This window comes from Peromyscus eremicus, chromosome 3 (assembly GCF_949786415.1).
Source record: "Peromyscus eremicus chromosome 3, PerEre_H2_v1, whole genome shotgun sequence".
Taxonomy (NCBI): Eukaryota; Metazoa; Chordata; class Mammalia; order Rodentia; family Cricetidae; genus Peromyscus; species Peromyscus eremicus.
This window is the reverse complement of record NC_081418.1, coordinates 139,195,566-139,215,487: the sequence shown is the minus strand read 5'-3', so window position 1 is coordinate 139,215,487 and position 19,922 is coordinate 139,195,566.

The window sequence follows — 19,922 nt, the reverse complement described above, 5'->3', positions numbered from 1 at the left end:
GCTCCTGGGCCCAAAGCCTAGGGGCTGGGTGTTTAGGTATGAGGATAAAGTCAGGTGCTGGTGGGCTCTGTCTCAGAGCTAATCTTACAAATCTTGAGATAAGATTTATACCTTAGCAAAAGCTTCAGAGAGTTAAACCAAAATCAAGAGAGTATCAGATGAGTAGCAATAGTACCCATTAGGACTGGTCAGTCCCTTTATTTTGTTTTGCTCTCCTTTCTCTGTTACATACTCAAGTGGCTCACCTGATATGGAACAGAGATTTTGGAAGAAACCTTTAAAAAGCATGCATGGGTCTAGAGAAAGGGAAGTCATACTCCAACTCCAGAGCCAGCTTTTAATTGAAGTGGCATAGTGTTGGGAGAATTCCTACAGAGCTACAGCTGGTTTGATTCAGGAATGTTAGTACCTAGCTTTAGTCTGCCTTTTGTGATTGCTACCTTTTGTCTCCTGGTATTTATTCTCTGTGTGAATCTTGTCTGAGAATTTTCTGAAGATGCAAAGCCTATGCAAATATGGTTGAGAAAGAACCTAGAACATCACAGGTATTCTTTGGCTGAGAATTTGCATTTGGCATCATCCCTTTGGGAAGCTTAGATGAGAAGTTTTGGGTATGAAGATTAACTTGCCAAAGGGTGTAAATTGGATAAAAATAAAAGGGCTATTTGCTAAGATACAGTGAACCAGTTTGTAGAGGTGGATCCCCCCTGAAGCTGGGAAAGGCTAAAACCATCCTTGAGGTTCTTCTGTCTCTTGATTCCATGGACCTACATGAATACCCACACCAGATATACAACATATTGATGTGCCAAAGTGGAACTTGAAGAAGGACAGAGGATCCGGATCTTGAAGACTGGAGGAAGTTGCTCTCAAGGTAAGAGGACTGAAAGATTGGCAGGGTCATGGGAAACTTCCCATCTCAGAAGCAATGGTATATGCAGTTATTAAAATGCCTGTTAAAGCCAGGCAGTGGTGGCACACACCTTTAATCCCAGCACTCGGAAGGCAGAGGCAGGCGGATCTCTGTGAGTTCAAGGCTAGTTTGGTCTACAAAGCAAGTTCCAAAAACCCTGTCTCAAAAAAAAGCCTGTTAAAAGGAAATGGAGTAAAAGTGAAGGAAAAACAGCTTACAGAGCTTTTGGTATTAATTAAATGGCATTGGCATTGGTTTCAAGCAACTCCTCACGTTCAATTAAAGCTGATGATATGGAAGCAAGTGTTGAGAGCTTTGAGGAGAGCTCATCAGAGGGGAGATCCCATACCATTAAAAATTTGGTCTTTATGTAATTTAATTTTAAATGTTCTAAATCCATTGCAGAGTAAGGAGTCATTTAAAGCTGGATCTGATGTAGAACAGGGAAACAAAATGAAGTATGTTCTAGCTAGAAATTGTCAGTCAGCAGAGGAAAATGTTCCTTGACAGGAAGATAAGAGTGCTGTTTTGGAGGAAAATGGAAGTGAGGAGAGCCAAGACATTGGAGATGACTCTCCTCCTCTTTCTTTGGATGAAATAGGTTTAGAAATAAGAAAGGCTGAAAGGTTAACTACACATTTAAAAATACAAGAGCTCCCAAGATAAAAAATTAAAAAAAGGAAAAGGAAACTTCCTAACAGAGAAAAGGGAAATAAGGAAATAAAAGAGGAAATCTTCATAGTAGAAAAAGGAGAAGGAGAAATAATTAAAAGGAAAAATTTCTCTATAGAAAATAGGAAAAGAAAAGGAATTTTCCCATTAGAAAAAAGGGAAATGCTTAATTATGGACTTACAGTGCCACCTTATGATGGAATTGAGGAATGGTTGCCTAAGGTCATAAGGACACTCCCACAAATGTTCCTAGTCACTATGCAGCAAATTCCTGTAAATAATCAGTATCTTCAAGGTTACAGTCAGATTAACTGGAGATCTATGGACATGACAGATCTGAAAAGATTAAAAGAAGCAGTAGTAGCATATGGGATGCATTCACCCTATGTAAGACAGGTTTTAAATTATTGGGCTACTCAGAATAGAGTTATTTCACAGGATTGGAAGGACCTCATAGTAGCTATACTAGAAGCTAGTCCTCAATTACAATGGCTCACATGGTGGAGAGAGGAAGCAACAGCCATGGAACAGCATAATCAGACTAGAGGAGTAAATATAATAAGGGGCCATATGTTAGGAGAGGGTTGGATGCTGATTTACAAAGGCAAGTACAGTTTGATGATGCTACTATAGTACAGTGTCATTTAATGGCTTTAGGGGCCTGTGATAAGGTTGAGGAACCAGAAAAAAAATCTATCTCCTTCATAAAAATCACACCAAGTGAAGAAGTCTACACTGATGTGTTACAAAAATTAATTTCAGCAGTGCATAGAGCAGTAGCTGATCCTGATGTTAAAAAGGTTTTAATTGAGTCTTCAACTTGAGAATGCTAATAATGAAGATCAAAATAAGGCCCTTGAAGACTCAGGGAGAGGAATGGACTAAAGCTACTGCTGATATTGGATCCACAGAATACAATGCTAATATAATTGGACAAGCTTTAGCTAAAGGTCTTAGATCTCAGATTACAAGATGCTTTAATTGTGGAAAATTGGGACATATAAGGAAATATTGTTATTGTTCTGTTACTAAAAAGGATACCTCTTTGGAGGATAATCAGAATAGAAAGCCTCAACCCCCAGGAATTTGTAGGAGATGTGAGAAAGGTAAACATTGGACTAATGAATACAGATCAAAAAGAGATATGCATAGTAATCTTTTACCATCTGGAAACTTGAGGAAGGATTTAGCTCAGGGCCCAGGAACAGACAACATGAGCTACCAATTTCCTGTCAGCAATGGACTGACTCATCCACAGAGCTATCAGGGGAACATAGGCTCAGCATTGGAGATTTAATACATGCTACCTCAGGGAGTGCTGCTTTAGAATTGGCAGTGGGCAAATATATTACATTTTCTCCACAAATTCTTTGTTATAAGATAGTAACTGGGGTATATGGTTCCCTTCCCCAAGAGACAGTAGGAATAATTTGGGGAAGTAGAAGTTTAGCATCTCAAGGATTTATTGTACACCCAGAAATTATAGATGAAGATTATCAGGGAGAAATTAAAATTATGGCATATGTAAAAAGGACTATGCAAATAGAAGCTGGTGATAGAATTTTTCAATTGTTATTACTCTCTTGTTTTAAAGGCAAAATAGCTCCTATATATAGAACAGGAGGCTTTGGAAGTACTAGAAAAAAGGTATTTTGGCAAATGGTCATCAATGACAAAAGACCTAAATCAAAAATAAAATTAAATGGGATTGAGATTGAAGGATTATTGGATTCTGGTGCTGATGTATCTATAATTTCACAAGAATCGTGGGATCCCACCTGGCCTTTACAACAAGTCCCCACTCAATTTGTAGGCATTGGAATCTTATCTCAAGAAAAAACAGTGTAGAGTGGATTAAATGTATAGGGCCTGAAAGACAAATAGGGATGTTAAAGCCTTATGTTGCTAATATAGCCATGAATTTATGGGGGAGAGATTTGTTACAATAATGGGGAGCTCGAATTAATACTCCTACAATTTTAGAAACAGCTCATAAAAGGATGTTTACAATGGGATATATTCCTGGAAAGAACATCAGAAAGAATTATAGGGGAAGGTCAAAGGTTATGCAGGTTGCACAAAAGCAAGATAGGACAGGAACTGGCTATCCAAATTTGGAGTAGGGGCCACTGCTGTTAATTCAACTGCTCTGCCTTTAAAATGGCTGACTAAGAAGCCTGTATGGGTGGAGCAGTGGCCCTTAAATAAAGAAAATTTGCAGGCACTTGAAGAGCTAGTAAAAGAACAGGTAGAGGCTAAGCACACAGAAGAAACTACCAGTCCCTGGAATTCTCCTGAGTCTGTAATAAACAAGAAATCTGGAAAATGGAGAATGTTTACTGATTTAAGAGTGATAAATAAGTTAATTCAACCTATGGGATCTTTACAGCCTGGAATTTCTTAACCTTCTGTATTATCTAAAGATTGGCCTATTATAGTTATTGATTTACAAGATTGCTTCTTTACTATTTATTTGCAAGAATAGGATAGAGAAAATTTGCTTTTATAGTTCCTACTTATAATAATACTCAACTAATAAGGCAAATAATTGGAATGTCCTTCCCCAGGGAATGTTAAATAGCCCAACTTTATGGCAATGTTTTATACATCAACCACTAGAAGTGGTTCATAGACAATCTCCTCAACCTATTATTTATTATTATATGAATGATATTTTATTGGATGCTTCTGATACAGAGATCTTAGAAAAATTATTTAATGTGGTACAGAAAATTTTACCCTTTTGGAGATTACAGATTTCTTCTGAAAAAAATACAAAGAGGAGATTCTCTTAGTTATTTAAGATTTAAATTTAATAAACAGAGAATTCAGTTGCAAAAAGTACAGATTAGGAGAGATAAGTTGTACACTCTTAAGGATCTTCAAAAATTATTGGGTAATATCAGCCAGGCGGTGGTGGCATACACCTTTAATCCCAGCACTCAGGAGGCAGAGGCAGGCGAATCTCTGTGAGTTCAAGGCCAGCCTGGCCTACAAAGCAAGTTCCAGGAAAGGCGCAAAGCTACACAGAGAAACCCTGTCTCCAAAAACAAAAAAAAAAAAAAAAATTATTGGGTAATATTAATTGGTAGCTTCTTACCATTGGATTGTCTACTCAATTATGAAGTAATTTGTTTAAAATTTTGCAAGGTGACTCAGATTTAAACAGTCCAAGACAATTAACAACTGAGGCTGAAAGGGAATTAACCCAAGTATAACAAAAGTTACACAATGTGGTGATATATTGTGCACCCCAAAAAACTTATCTGGGGATCAGTGCCAAATGTAGCCTTAAGTTTTTTCAGGTCCTCCCTGGCCTCATAATCCTGCATCCACTTATAAAATAATCATTCAGTGGCTTAATATTATTTATAAGCTGTATGGCCTATGGCAGGCTTCTTGCTGCCTAGCTGTTAAAACTTAACCCATTTCTATTAATCTATAAATTACCACATGTCTGTGGCATTACTGGTCTGCTGGCATCTTGCTGTTCCTTAGGTGGTGGCTGGTATCTCTCCTCTTCTTTGCCTTTCTTCTTCCTGTCTCTCTCTTGGATTTCCTGCCTGGCTATAGCCTGACTCACTGTAGGCCAGAACAGCATCTTTATTAACCAATCATAGCAACACATATTCACAGCATACAGAAAGACATCCCACAACAACACAATACCTATGTGGATTGATTAGATATCACAACGAAATGTATTTTATTAATTGTACCTTCCAATTATTCCTCTACTGCACTCATTATGCAGAGGGAGGATAATATTTTTGAATAGATTTTCCTAGCTCACAGAGTAAAAAGTTAAAAACCTATATAGAAAAAGTTTCTGAATTAGTCATAAAGGGACGAATAAGACTTCATCAATTGTCAGGAATGGATCTAGCTGAGATTGTAGTACCCTATACTGATGCTGAAATTGTGCAATTGTGGGTAATTAATGACAACTGGCAAAGAACTTGTAGTAATTTCTTATGAGAAATATCCAAAAAGTAAGCAGCTACAATTTGTAAAAAGAACTGAATGGATTCTTCCCTGCATAGTGAAAAGAGCACCTATTCCTAAGGCTCTTATGTTTATACTGATGTGAATAAATTAGGAATGGCTGTTTATAAAGTAGGAAACATCAGTAAAGTTATTCAAACTCCACATGATCTGGTTCAAAAATCAGAGATGTTGCCATTCTGATGGTTTTATTAGATTTTTAATGAATCTCTTAATATAATTACTGATTCTCAATATGCAGAAAGGGTTGTATTGCATATAGAAACTGCTAAACTTATTCCTGATAATTCAGAATTATCTGTACTATTTGTACAACAGGCAATCTGAGAAAGGATTTGCCCACTTTATCTTATCCATATTTGATTTCATAGTGGGTTGCCTGAAGCCTCAGAATTTCATAAGAAATACCATGTTAATAGTAGGGGCTTAACAAAAAAGTTTTTTTGTTACTTGGCAACAAGCTAAGGAAATTATAAAAATCTTTCCTGCTTGTTCTTTGTATAATCAAATTCCTTTACCTGCAGGAACTAATCCTAAAGGTACACAAAGAAAGGAAATTTGGCAAATGGGTATGTTTCACTAGCATAATTTGGAAATTAAAACACATTCATCATACCATTGATACATACTCTGGGTTTCAATGGGCAACTGCCTTAAGTTTTGAAAAGGCTGATTCTATAATTACACATTTATTAGAAACAATGGTTGTAATAAGTATACTGATACAAATTAAAACTGATAATGCCTCACCTTATGTTTCCAGTAAAATGAAACAATTTTTTTTCACATTACAACATAAAATACATTACGGGGATACCATACAATCCTACAGGACAAGCAATTGTTGAAAGATCTAATCACACTCTAAAGGAGATGCTTGCCAAACAGAAGGGGGATATGAGGACCCCCAGGGATAGGCTACATAATGCCTTACTAATCTTAAACTTTTTAAATGTTAATGAAACAAGGACAACAGCTGCTGAAAGGCATTGGACCATAGGAAAAAAGGCTGAATTAAATCAACCTGTGTACTACAAGGATGCCTTGACATCAGTATGGAAAATGATGGGGGGGGGGTGTTGTTACGGTGTTGATATTATGCTTATTTTTCCACAGGGGATAAAAAATTGTGGATCCCATCAAAATTGATAAAAATCTGGCATGAGTAAGAGGAATCTCCCTGATGCTTCATCTGATGAGAAGCCTCTGTGAAAGAGAAAAACATGGGAGCCCTTTGGAGCAGACAGCTAATCCTCCTACCTGGGGACAGCTTAAGAATTTGTGTGATAAAGGGGATGCAATACTTCATATGACTCAGAAAACTCTGAATGCTACAAACTTATTTCTTGCTATGCTTTTGGTGGTAACTGTGCAGGTAAAAGGGATAGGTCATAATTATTGGGCTTTTATCCCTAATCCTCCAATTAACTTAGCAGTAAGTTGGGGAGATATGGATATTCCTGTAATGGTTAATGAATCTTCTTGGCTACCTGGTCCTTATGACAACTGAGGTCCTGCTCAACCAATGGAGGAGGGTAAAGAGATTAAAAATTATACTGTAGGGATATAAGTAATTCCTATTTGTATGGAAAATAGAATTCAGTGTCTAAATATAACCTTTCAAGTATGGCTATCCATAGTCAATACTATCTAAGATTATCATAATAAGTTTTATATGCTTCATGCATCTGGTTTTAAAGAATAGGAGATTAATGCTACTAGCTCCATAAATCTACCATTCTGTGAGATGAAGGTTACCAACAAGGAATCTGACTGGGTGCACTGACAATGATGTAAGAGCAAGAAACCTTGGGTTCTAATTAATATCTCCAACAGAAATATCATTGATTGGAGCCCTTATGGCTCCCTTCAAGGAAAATATTCTCACTCAAAGTTAAAATGGAAGTGGTGATAGCAATTCCAACCATGCCCCCATGATCTTTGCATGCCCGGTGAGACACTTAGTCATTTCCACCTAGTCATGTCTGGGTCATACATCCTATGTGACCCATGACCCTGTGGCTGTGTGGTTGCATAAAGCATGCAGTGCAACCATGTGATCTATGCACATGTGTGGAATAGCCACGAGGGGCCTGTGTGCACAGGTGCAACTTGGTCTTTAAAAGACAACCCCCATGTTTCCCTACCTCCTTCACACACATGTCCTTTCAGCAGGCCTGATCACCTCTATCCTTTTCTCCTTGTCTTAATAAAACTTATTAGTGGATTCTGTTGTGTTTTGTGACTTTTCCTCGCAGGGTAAGAGCACTGCTAAAAACCATCAAGTGGTATAATTTGAATGGAACTATAGAAATTAGTTTTTCTGTTAATGACCCTATCCAGTGGCACAGAGTTGGAATGTCAAGTCTTCTCCTGCAATTTGGCAATTCAATTTAGACTAACTTGTAGAAATTAGCAAGTGTGTTCATGCTCTTAACATGTGGGAAGAAAAGTTAAACATTAAGGATAATAAGTATACTTGGTCTTTTAGACTAAGTCAAAGCCATCCTTTTATGGCATGTGTACCATTACCTTACTTGCTACTAAAGGGGCCTATACAATGGCACACTAATAATTACAGCATCACTTGTGAATTCTGTACCCTTCATACTTGTGTTAATTCTAATATGTCTTTAAATTTAACCTCTAAAAGTTTATACACTCTCAAAGCAAGGCCAGCAATCTGGATACCATGACGTTACCAAGGCCATGGCAAGAGTTAGTTGATTTAAGACCAGTGGTTATATTGTTAGGAGATCAGTTAAAAATATTAAAGGAGCAGTTAAAATTAAAATGTAATTAGAATGTTACATCTTATTGTATTACACCTTTAAAGTTTAATGAAAGCAAGTATGATTGGGAAAAATTTAAGATGAATTTGATGGGTCACCCTAATTCTTCTCAAACAACTTATGATTTACAACAAGAAATTAATAAAACTTTTACAAAAAAAGTTACCTGATATGAGAGAAATGGATGCTATGGAAAGTCTCACAAATACTATAGCCCCATTCAACCCTGTGAGTCACTTTAATATATTAGATTTCTTGTTTTACCAAGTGTTACTCTTGTGCTAGCAATAGTAACTTTATTGGCTTTAAAATGTGTTGTGGCTTACTTACGTAAGATTGTAAAATAGAAAGATAGAGAAAAGGCTGTATATGCTGTAAGGCTACATAATTTTCAATAATTAATTGTTGCATATAAAAAAGGGAGATATGTTGGGAGAATTCCAACAGAGCTACAGCTGGTTTGATTCAGGAGTGTTTAATCTTTTTTCTGTTTTGTTTTGTTTTGTTTTTTGTTTTGTTATTGCTACCTTTGTTTCCTAGTATCCTTTATGTGAGTCTTGTCTGACAATTTTCTGAAGGTGCAAAGCCTATGCAAATGTGGTTGAGGAAGAACCTGGAACACCACAGGTATTCTATGGCTGAGAATTTGCATTTAGCATCGTCCCTTTGGGAAGCTTAGATGAGGGGTTTGGGAGTATGAAGATTAACTTGCCAAAGGATGTAAATTGGAGAAAAATAAAAGGGCTATTTGCTAAGCTACAGTGGAAGAGTCTACAGAGATGGATCCCCTCTGCAGCTGGGAAAGATTAAAATTATGCTTGAGATGCCTCTGTCTCTTGATTCCACCGTGTTAACATTATGAACCCACCCTGCAGGGTGCCCTGTGTCCTGACATAAAAGCCTTCTTTAGGGAAAAACCCCTCCCTTCTCTCTCTTCCACCCTTTCCCCCTTCCCCACCATGAGGAGGTGCACACTCTCCCCCCTCTATTCCATCCCTCTCTTTCTTTCCCTCTCTTTCCTTCTCTCTCTCTCTCTCTCTCTCTCTCTCTCTCTCTCTCTCTCTCTCTCTCTCTCTCTTTCCCCCCCTCCCCCGTTCTCTTCTCTTCCCCTCAAATCCCAAAATAAACTCATTTCCACATGGATGCAATACCTGGGGTGTGAGTGACTGTCCATACACTGCAGCCTGCCATCACATCTGCCCGGCATGTTTCCCTCACCAGTTGGACACCTTAGCCCGGCCAGCCAGGGCCTCACATGCGCCATATCAGTACATTAGTGCCATGATGTCAGAAGGCTCTCCCATTGCTTTTTCCTGTGGGAGAGCAGTCTGAGAAACTCTGGGACCCTGTAACACCCACCATTTTTTCCAAATGGAGGACAGCTAGAATCAGTAAGATCCCCCTTCCCTTCTAGCCATTTCCCACAAGTGAGGATCTTGCTTATCTCTTGACTGTGGTCTCTTGAAGTTCCAGTACTGGCACCATGTGTCTAGAGCTTTGGGCCCTCCTGGCCCCTGTTCCTAAGCGATGGCATATGATGACAGCTTGTGCTCACTCACTCCATGGCCCATAGCCTTTGGTATGATGGTCCACAGGCTATCTTGAGCTGTTATTGGCCCTCACTGACCCTCTGGGACACTGGAGTTCAGCCTGATAGACCTTCTGCCTCATTTGTAGAAAATGAGCAATCCCTGTTCTCTGTTATCTCTTCTGTCCCTGCCCTCCCTCTGCCACTGCTGCCACTGCCACTCATGGCACTGGGGCAAGCTAAGTGGAGCATAGCCCCACCACCACCACTACTTGAGAGACCCACCCATGACTTGCTTGGGTTCATTCCTCTGCAACCATTCATGCCATGCTGCAGCTCAGGGGCCCTCTCTCTCACCTATCTGCACTGCTACGCCACTCCTCAGTCTCCTCTACAGCCATGCCTCTGAGCTCCAACGCATTAACTGTAAAAGTTTCCCAGAAAAACTTTTGTCCATCTTTCTTTCAAGAAGTCTACTTCCTATCTGCAAATGGAAATGTATGATTAATGTGGCCATGTATATATATTTCTGACTGAATTTAAATGCTTCAGTTTACATGTTCCTTATCTGTTCAGTATGTTTTGGGGGGAAAAAAAATCCACATGGCCACATGGTCAATCACCATATTTGATAAGGGCAATCATATGGTCATGTGTTGATATACTGTGTACCCCAATATATTGTGTACCCTAATAAACTTATCTGGGGATCAGAGGACAGAACCAGCCACTAGATTAGACATAGAGGCCAGACAGCGGTAGCACACACCTTAAATCCTATCACTCAGGAGGCAGAGATCCATCTGGATCTCTTTGCTTTCAAGGCCACATTGGGAACAGAGCCAGGCAGTGGTGGCACACACCTTTAATCCCAGCACTTGAGATCTCATGTCTTTGCTTGGAAAGCACACATGCCTTTAATCCAAGGAAGTGACATGGATCAATGGAGAATGGTTTTTAAGTCATGAGGAGACAGGAACTAAGCAGTTGTTCAACTGAGACTCTCAGGGGAGAGGACTCAGAGGCTTTCAGTCTGAGAATTCATGGAAACAGGATCGGCTAAGGATTTGGCAAGGTGAGGTTGGCTGTGGCTTGTTCTGTTTCTCTAATCTTTCAGCTTTCACCCCAATATCTGGCTCTGGGTTGTTTTTTTTTTTTTTTTTTTTTTTGGAGACAGGGTTTCTCTGTGTAGCTTTGTGCCTTTCCTGGAACTCACTTGGTAGACCAGGCTGGCCTCGAACTCACAGAGATCCTCCTGGCTCTGCCTCCCGAGTGCTGGGATTAAAGGTGTGCGCCACCACCACCCGGCTTGCTCTGGGTTTTTTATTAATAAGATCATTTAGCAATTCATGTTACATGGTCAGGGGCGCCATGTTAAGTAAGGTCAAAGACAGACAGGTCATATGGCCTCACTGCCATCTTTAGTAAAGGCACTGGGAAGTCACTTCTTACCTCAGGTATGGGCGGGGGCAGCCTGCTCCTATGCCAAGAAAGAGTAGCAGCACTAATACTTGAAATCTTTTTAAAATGCCATGTACTTTATTTTTGATATTGCAAGAAGTTTTAAATGTCCCTGTCTGGGTCTGAATATCTCTATGATCCATTTTTATAAGTTTTTCTAAAGCCTGTATCTTGGCATTCATATCAACCAACTTTTTTAGGGATAAAACAAGAATAATCAAACTGATAATGTTTATAATTGACATTGCATAAATCTGATCTAAGTTAATTATCCTCTCATTTAATTGTTCCATTTTTAGACCATTCATTGTATAATCATACAGAGACCTAACTCCCTCCATCATAATATACTTTCCTAATTTTTAACTTGGAGAAAAACGCTCTCCTTTTTTAACTAATTCCCCCCTTTAAGAATTCCCAATTGTCTCACCAAATCTGCTGGTGATGATGAAGATTATGGTGAAGTGTGAGGCTGACTGCTGCTGTGTAGAACAGTAGGAGCCCAAGCAGGTGTCAATGCAGCTACCTAGTGTGGCAGCAGCCTGAGGAGGGGGACCAGAAAAAAACCACAACCCACTGGAAGAGAGGAAGCCAGCTGTCTGCATGGGGGAATGTGTGAAAGCAGCTATTTCCAGTTGTGTTTGGAGCCCAAATGCCTGTGGAGTTTACTGCAGAGAGGCTGCAACAAAAAAATCCCAAATTTACTCAGAGGACTTGGGGGGGGGAGGAAAACATAGCCAGTGCCTTGGTGACTCTAGCCTGACCCTCCACATGCAGCTCCAGCATGTGGTAGTGGCTACAAAGCCACAGGCAAGCAGCTATTTTGTGAATTTGTGCTCCCAAAGTTGGACACCAGATAAAGCATGATCCTAATTAGTCTTAATCAATAAAACCCAGAGTCAAATATTAGGCTGAAAGCTGAAAGATCAGAGAGGCAAAGAAGCAGCCACAGTCACTTTTCATCTCTATGAAATCTCAGACTGAATGTGGGGGGGGGGCATGAGATCCTATCTCCACCTGCCTTATATTCCTGTCTCTGCCTCCCTAGTGCTGGGATTAAAGGCATGCACCACCACTGCCCAGCTGTTTCTTTTAGACTGGTTCAATTTTATGTTCCCCAGGGTGGTCTTTAACTCCTGATTTTCCTGCTCCTCGTCCCAAGTGCTGGGATTAAAGGTATGTGCCAGCACTGCCTGGCCTCTCTGGTTAACTAGTGGCTAGCTCCACCCTTTCATCTCCAGGCTAGCCTTATTTATCAGAACACATACAAAATATCATACAACAGGCAAGACTACACTTCCTCCAATAAGTTATACCTCTTCTAAAAAGGTCATACTTCTTAATCTTTCGAGAACAGTTCCACCATCTATGGACCAAGCATTCAAATATATGAGCCCCTGGGTAATATTCTCATTCAAATCACTGTAGTGTCTTTTGCTGGTGGTACAGTTGATTTGTATTATTTCCAGACAATTCTGCTTGTCTCTACTTCCTCCAAGCAGCTGAGCTTGTCTGATTGTGACTCTCAGCAGTCCCTTTTGGGGAGGAGAGGCTCAGTTTCAGGGACTTCCTAAAGCTATTTTGAGTTATTTCCTTCCTGTCTTCCCAGCTTCCCTATGTTTCTCAGAGGAAATTGCAACACTATAATATTAATTCATGAAAGAAATTTGTTTGATGTTACGACCTGCCTGATTAATATTGATGTAAAAATTGGCTTCAAAAATCACATACCAAAAATGTTTAGATTACCCTATTAATAAGTCAATACCTTGATAAAAAATTTTGTACTCCCAGTCACAGGGTTTCTTCATATGTGAAAATGATTTAAGAATGGCAGTATTACTGGCAAGCTTATCCATGAGTGTATTTTTCCAATCGTGTAAATGTGTAATGTGTTTGTCTTCCAAGAACTGTAACCTCTGAGTGACACTGCTGCCACCTACAGGTGACAGCTTTTCAAACCATCTTCTCACAGTTACTAGTGTTATCCACTAGTTGAAATAATGAAATTTAAATTTTGCTGTTTTCCTGGCTAGTAATAAACAGTACATCTCTAATCATGTTGGGTAGCAGCAGTGAGCCACAGTGCCCAGTTAGCCACATGGTCATAGTGTTCCCTATAGCCAGCATTATTTAGATACAGTTACTTGATAAATTTCAGGAGATATATAAAACCATTACATAAAAGTTTTATAGACTAGGTCCAGTGGTGCACACCATTAATCTCAGCACCAAAAGGCAGAATCAGGAAGATCTCTGTGACTTTTTAGGCCACTCTGATCTACATATAGAGTTCCAGGCCAGCTGGGGATACATAAAGATATTCCAAAATAAAAATGACAGCTACAAAATAAATTCAGTTTATATTAGTGCTCTTAATGAAAAGCAAAAATCCTACAATCTTAAGGGTTTCTATTGCTGTGATAAAACACCATGACCAAAGCAACTTCACCAATAGCCTTTCCTGAGTTCTCTTAAGGGATGCCAGCCCTGCCACACAATGCAAAGACTCAGTTGTTCTCCATTATTATTCCACACCTTCAAAACCAGTTCCATCTAGGTGACTCTAATACTACCAAGTTCAGCTTCCAGAATGAGTTACAGCCTTAGCCACTTTTTCAACACAGCTTCTGTGTGCTGGCACTGAGAAAACACTGCCCAGAAGACTTTACCTCAATGATGCTGGTCTCTTCTTAATCACAGCTGATTCTTCAGCCCCAGGTGACCAGCAACCATTATTCCAGCAAAGCAAAATTTTCACTTTAATGGTTCTAGTATCTTGTTAATCAGAACCAATTATCCTACCCCAGATAAGCAAACCACAGATTCTTAACTCAAAATGGCTCTTCAGAGTCTTTGCTTCCCTCTGAAATTTCACAAGACAGGCCTCTATCATCTATACTGCTCTCAACATTCTTATCTCCCAACTTTCTACAGAACAGCTGACTAAGCTCTCAATACATAGAATTCTCAGTCTGTGTTATTTGGTGCCCAAACAGGGACCTCAGAGTAGTGAGTTTTATGGGTGACAACTTAGTTGGTTTATGCCATTTGGTCAACTTAACCAAGATGATGGTGAAGTCACATGATATGTCACCTCTTTAACCTTAGTAAAGATATCTGCCAGCCACATGGTTGCTTCCATGCTCATTAGGTCATTAGACAAGATGGTGGCAAGCTACATGTTTGCTATTTAGTACAATGTGAGCCCATCTGTAGTCAGACTTTCCTTTGGGATGCCAGCTCACAAATAATGACTCATAGACTTATTATTAATTATTAAAGCTTGGCCTTAACTTAGGCTTTATCCCAACTAGCTCTTATGACTTAAACTGATCTGTTTCTATTAATCTGTGTTCTGCCACATGGCTTGGTAACCTCTCCTCTGTATCTTATGTCCAACCTCTTTAGTGTCTCACTGGCATCTCTTGAATACCTAGATTCATCCTGAATTCTTCTTTCTTCCCAGGAGTTCCACCTATTCTCTCCTGACTAGCTAATGGCCATTCAGCTCTTTATTCAACCAATCACCGTGACACATCTCACACAGTGTAAATAAATATTCTGCAACATTTCCCCCTTTTTGTGTAAATAAAAACAAAAGGATGTAGTGTGAATTCTAAAAGGTCTTTTAATTAAAAAAAAAACCCAGAGCCACATGCTGTGGGATGTTCTGTATGTCAAATGTGTTGCTAATTAGTCAATAAATAAAACACTGATTGGCCATTGGCTAGACAGGAAGTGTAGGCGGGACAAGGAGGAGAATAAAGCTGGGAAGTGGAAGGCTGAGTCAGAAAGACACTGCCAGCCACCACGATGACAAACAGCATGTGAAGATGCCGGTAAGCCACGAGCCATGTGGCAAGGTATAGATTAATAGAAATGGATTAATTTAAGCTATAAGAACAGTTAGCAAGAAGCCTGCCACGGCCATACAGTTTGTAACCAATATAAGTCTTTGTGTTTACTTGGTCGGGTCTGAGGAACTGTGGGACTGGCAGGTGAAAGAGATTTGTCCTGACTGTGGGCCAGGCAGGAAAACTCAAGCTACAGCCACATATTGGGGTAAATGCCGAAAGACCAGAGAGACCAAGGAACAAGCCACTGCCAAGTCTCGCCTCACCAACTCCACAAATCCTCTGTCTGAAAGCCTCTCCATCCTCAGCAAAAAGCTTCTAGCCAAAAGGGTTCTAGCTAAAAGGGCATTAGTTCCTGGCTCCTCATGCCTTATATACCTTTCTCCATGCAGCCGTATCACTTCCTTAGTGCTGGGATTAAAGGTGTGTGTGCTTCCCAAGCAAAGGCATGAGATTTCAACTGCTGAGATTAAAGGCGTGTGATTCCCAAGTATTTGGATTAAAAGTGTGTGCCACCACTGTCTGGCTCTGTTTCTCTCCTAGACTGAATCAATCTCATATAATTGGGTGACTTTTGACAGAGATCCAGATGGATCATTGCCTTCTGAGTGCTAGAATTAAAGGTGCGTGCCACCACTGTCTGGCCTCTATGTTTAATCTAGTGGCTTGTTCTGCTCTCTGATCTTCAGGCAAACTTTCTTTGATACACAATATATCACCACAAAATGTTTTAACTCTAACACAGTAAAACTATACATAATAAAACAATTATCAGGTAAGAATTAAGTTCACAATGTCCAGTACATTTGTATTTGGCAATTATGGAGAAAAACTCTATTATCTATCTTATCTTGGTTAGTACAACGTTTTATACCTAGTTTATTTTCTATCCTATCTTGTGTTAGCAATCCAAACTATTTTTTTAGACCTCAAAACATGTTCTTAGATAAACAACATAAGCTTTTATTTCTCTCAACCTTATATATTTTACACCTCTTTTGTGAATTTTCTTTTTGTTTATTTTCTGAATTTGGTGACAGGGAAAACTGTAACTGTAACTATATTGCTTTCAACTACATCAGAGACCTGAGAAAACAGGAAACCCAGAGCAAACAACTTGCAAAACTATAGAAATGACAGAAACAACTGGTCTGGACAGTCACTCAAGGTTCCTCTACAATGTTGGGGCATTCATCTTTGGCCTACAGGCCTGCAATATCTGACAGACTTTTCTGTGAAGCAGGAATTTTGAGGTACCATTCTATATTGTCTTGTCCAATTTGGACAGCATACTGTAAGTAGTTGAGGCAAGGGCAGTTTCTTGCCCAATGAATAGCTTTGCCACAAATGAAAGCAAACTCCATATTGAGGTTCTTCAATGACCATCATTCTTTTTTGAAGTAGATTAACGCTGCCAGGAGCAGACATGTCTCACTGTCATGAAAAGTCTTATGTTATTAAAACATCTTAAATGTCATATTCTGTAGGTCTCTAAAGTGTTTGAAGACCATCTGTCTATCTAAAATATATCTCTGTTTGACCTTCAAAACATGCCTAACATGGGCACAAATTTAATTGTTAGATGACTAACTACTAATCTATATTTCTTATTTATCCTAAACAGTTTGTAAAAATAACTTTCAAGAACTAAAAATTTACATTACATTGTTAAATGAGTTGTATAGGTACAATACCTTAAGCAAGAGTAGAAACATATATACAGTATGTTCTATAAAAAAAAACCTTAAATTTGTATCAATATACAAAAAATCCATACCAATGTAAAATATTTGAGTTTAATAGTTGCCTTTTTGTGGTGGTATTGTGTTCCCCAAAATATTGTGTACCTTAATAAACTTCTCTGGGGTCAGAGAACAGAAAAGCCACAAGATACTTAGGCTAGAAAATGTTAGCACACGCCTTTAATCCTAGCATTCCAGAGACAGAAATCCATCTGGATCTCTGTGAGTTCAAGGCCACATTGGAAACAGCCAGGCATGGTGACTCATGTCTTTAATCCCAGAAAGCAGCCTTTAATCCCAGGGAGTGGTGGTAGAAAGCAGAAAGTTTTATAAGGCGTGAGGACCAGAAACTAGAAGCATTTGGCTGGTTAAGCATTTGGCTGGTTAAGCCTTTGGCTGGTTAAGCCTTTGGCTGGTTAAGCCTTTGGCTGGTTAAGCCTTTGGCTGGTTAAGCCTTTGGCTGGTTAAGCATTCAGGCTTCTAGCAGCAGTTCAGCTGAGAGCCATTAGGATGAGGAAACAGAAGCTTCCAGTCTGAGGAGACAAGATCAGCTGAGGATCCGGCAAGGTGAGATAGCTGTGGCTTGTTCTGTCTCTCTGATCTACCAGTATTCACCCCAATAACTTGCCTCAGATTTGATTTTATTAATAAGAACTTTTAAGATTCGTGCTACACCTTTTAGTTTAAAAGCAGATTAAATAATGGACCCTTTTGTCCTATCATTCCTATACCCCCCCCTTTTTTATTCAGACAGAGATACCTGACTTAACTTCCTTTGCTTAGTGTTTTCACTCACCATAACCAATAACAACTTGCACCTAATGCCCCTAAACAATGACAAACATCCATAACCCATTGAATGACCAAAAATCACCAACCCACCTCTTAGGAATGTGTGTGTTATGTTCTTAAAATTACTTCCTGTTGTCTGGGGGCAAGAGTATCTTTAGGGAACCTTAGGAAATTGGGACAATGATTAAGTCCTGGGAGAGATAGCTGTATCATTTATTGTCCAGCCTCTGTGTGATAGGAAAGTGCAGGGCTTATCTAAAGTCCTGGCTACAGTAGTATGTGAGACTGGACCCTCTCAGCTAGCAGCTTTGAAGTTGTCCTGAGCAGTTTGTAGTACAAAACTGACCTTTGGATGGTGTTTGTCAGCTTAATAGCATCACCACAGCTCAGGTGGATTTGGTATTGCAGGGTGCCATCTTCTTTTTGGAGACCTCAAAGGTCACTGTTAGGAATGGTCACAGATCACTGCAGAAATAATAAACATTTTAAATGCCATATGTAGCAGATCTCCAAAATGTTAGAGGGCCACAACCTATTAAGTACATCTGGAATATACAAACTGAGTTCCTAATTAGCTGCTTTAGACTCAAACCTGAAAACACATACAGGAAGCTAGAATAAGCTTATTTCTAGAATTGGTACTCTGAATGACTATAAATATCCCAACAGAAATTAAAATCATATAGATTTTGAGAAAATATTTATATCTTAGGAAAAGTTTTAAAAGAGTCAAATAAATCCAAAGGATTATGAGATTACTGACAATAGAATAGTCCTTTAATTTAGGTTTTATTTTGTTGCATACCTAAGGTGGCTCTTCTGACATGAGACAGAAGTTTTGGATTTTCCTTTAACAAGCATGCTTGGGTTTAGAAGAGAAAGCCACTCTCCAACTCTAAAGCCAGCTTTGATTTTTGATTGAACTGAGACCACAAAAAGACAATTTGCCTTTTATGTTTGTAAAGAGAGCAAAAGCAAACATTTGGGAGGATTTATGAAATTCTACCCTGTTGGAGGTGTGCTATATGATTAGCTCAACTTACTCTTTTCTTGGGACATTTACTCTTAATGATTTGTCCTTCAGATGTCTCATTTGTCCAGTGGTCTCCAGATTCCTTAGTTATATGCTTTTATTCTCCCAGAAAGACAAAAACAAAACTCTGGCCCAACCCTAATGTTGGGGAGTTCCTCTTTTGGTAGGTTATATCTTTGTTAAGGCAAAATTATTTTGGCAACAGAAAAAGTATTGTCTTTTAATTAAAAAATATTTTCTGCAATTTTAAAATTAAATATACCATGGTATTTGTGGATAAATATACCTACTTTCCCCTTTCTCTTTATATATAATATAATATAATATAATATAATATAATATAATATAATATAATAATATAATATAATATAATATAATATAATATAATATAATATAATATAATATAATATAATATATGTGTGTATACATATATGTGTGTGAGTATATATACATACATATATATTCAATGTTAAGGTGTATTTAATTTTAGATCACAAGGGACATTAATTTTGAATTTTAGTTCATCTTTTTAGTAACTCTTTGAATTTACTTAAAACATTCTAAATCTCTTAACTGAGTTTTTAACAGCAAACAACAAAATATCCTTTTTATTTGAGAAGAAAATTAATATGCTGATGTCCAAGATGGCATGGGCTACATGGCAATCTGCAGTTTAACATACTAAAACATGGAATTAAGATATGTGGTATATATTTCATATCTGATCAAATGAACGGCATTTGTTAGTCTTACATGTTAGTTTGGATTGAATGGCCACACAGTTTGATGAACTATTCCTTTCCTTAATCAAGAGGTCTCTCGTGTTTGAACCTAATCTTTACCAAACTTGATGATAGCCATAGCTTTTTGTAGCACGAATCTTAAAAGTTCTTATAAATAAAAACAAACCCAGAGCCAGGTATTGGGGTGAACACTGAATGATCAGAGAAACAGAACAAGCCATAGCCGACCTCACCTCACCAATTCCTCAGCTGGTCTTGTTTTCTCATACTCGAAGCCTCTGAGTCCTCATCCAGAATGAATCTCAGCTGAACTGCTTCTCGAAAGCCTGAAAGCTTAACCAGCTAAAAGCTTCTAGTTTCTGGTCCTCATGCCTTATATACCTT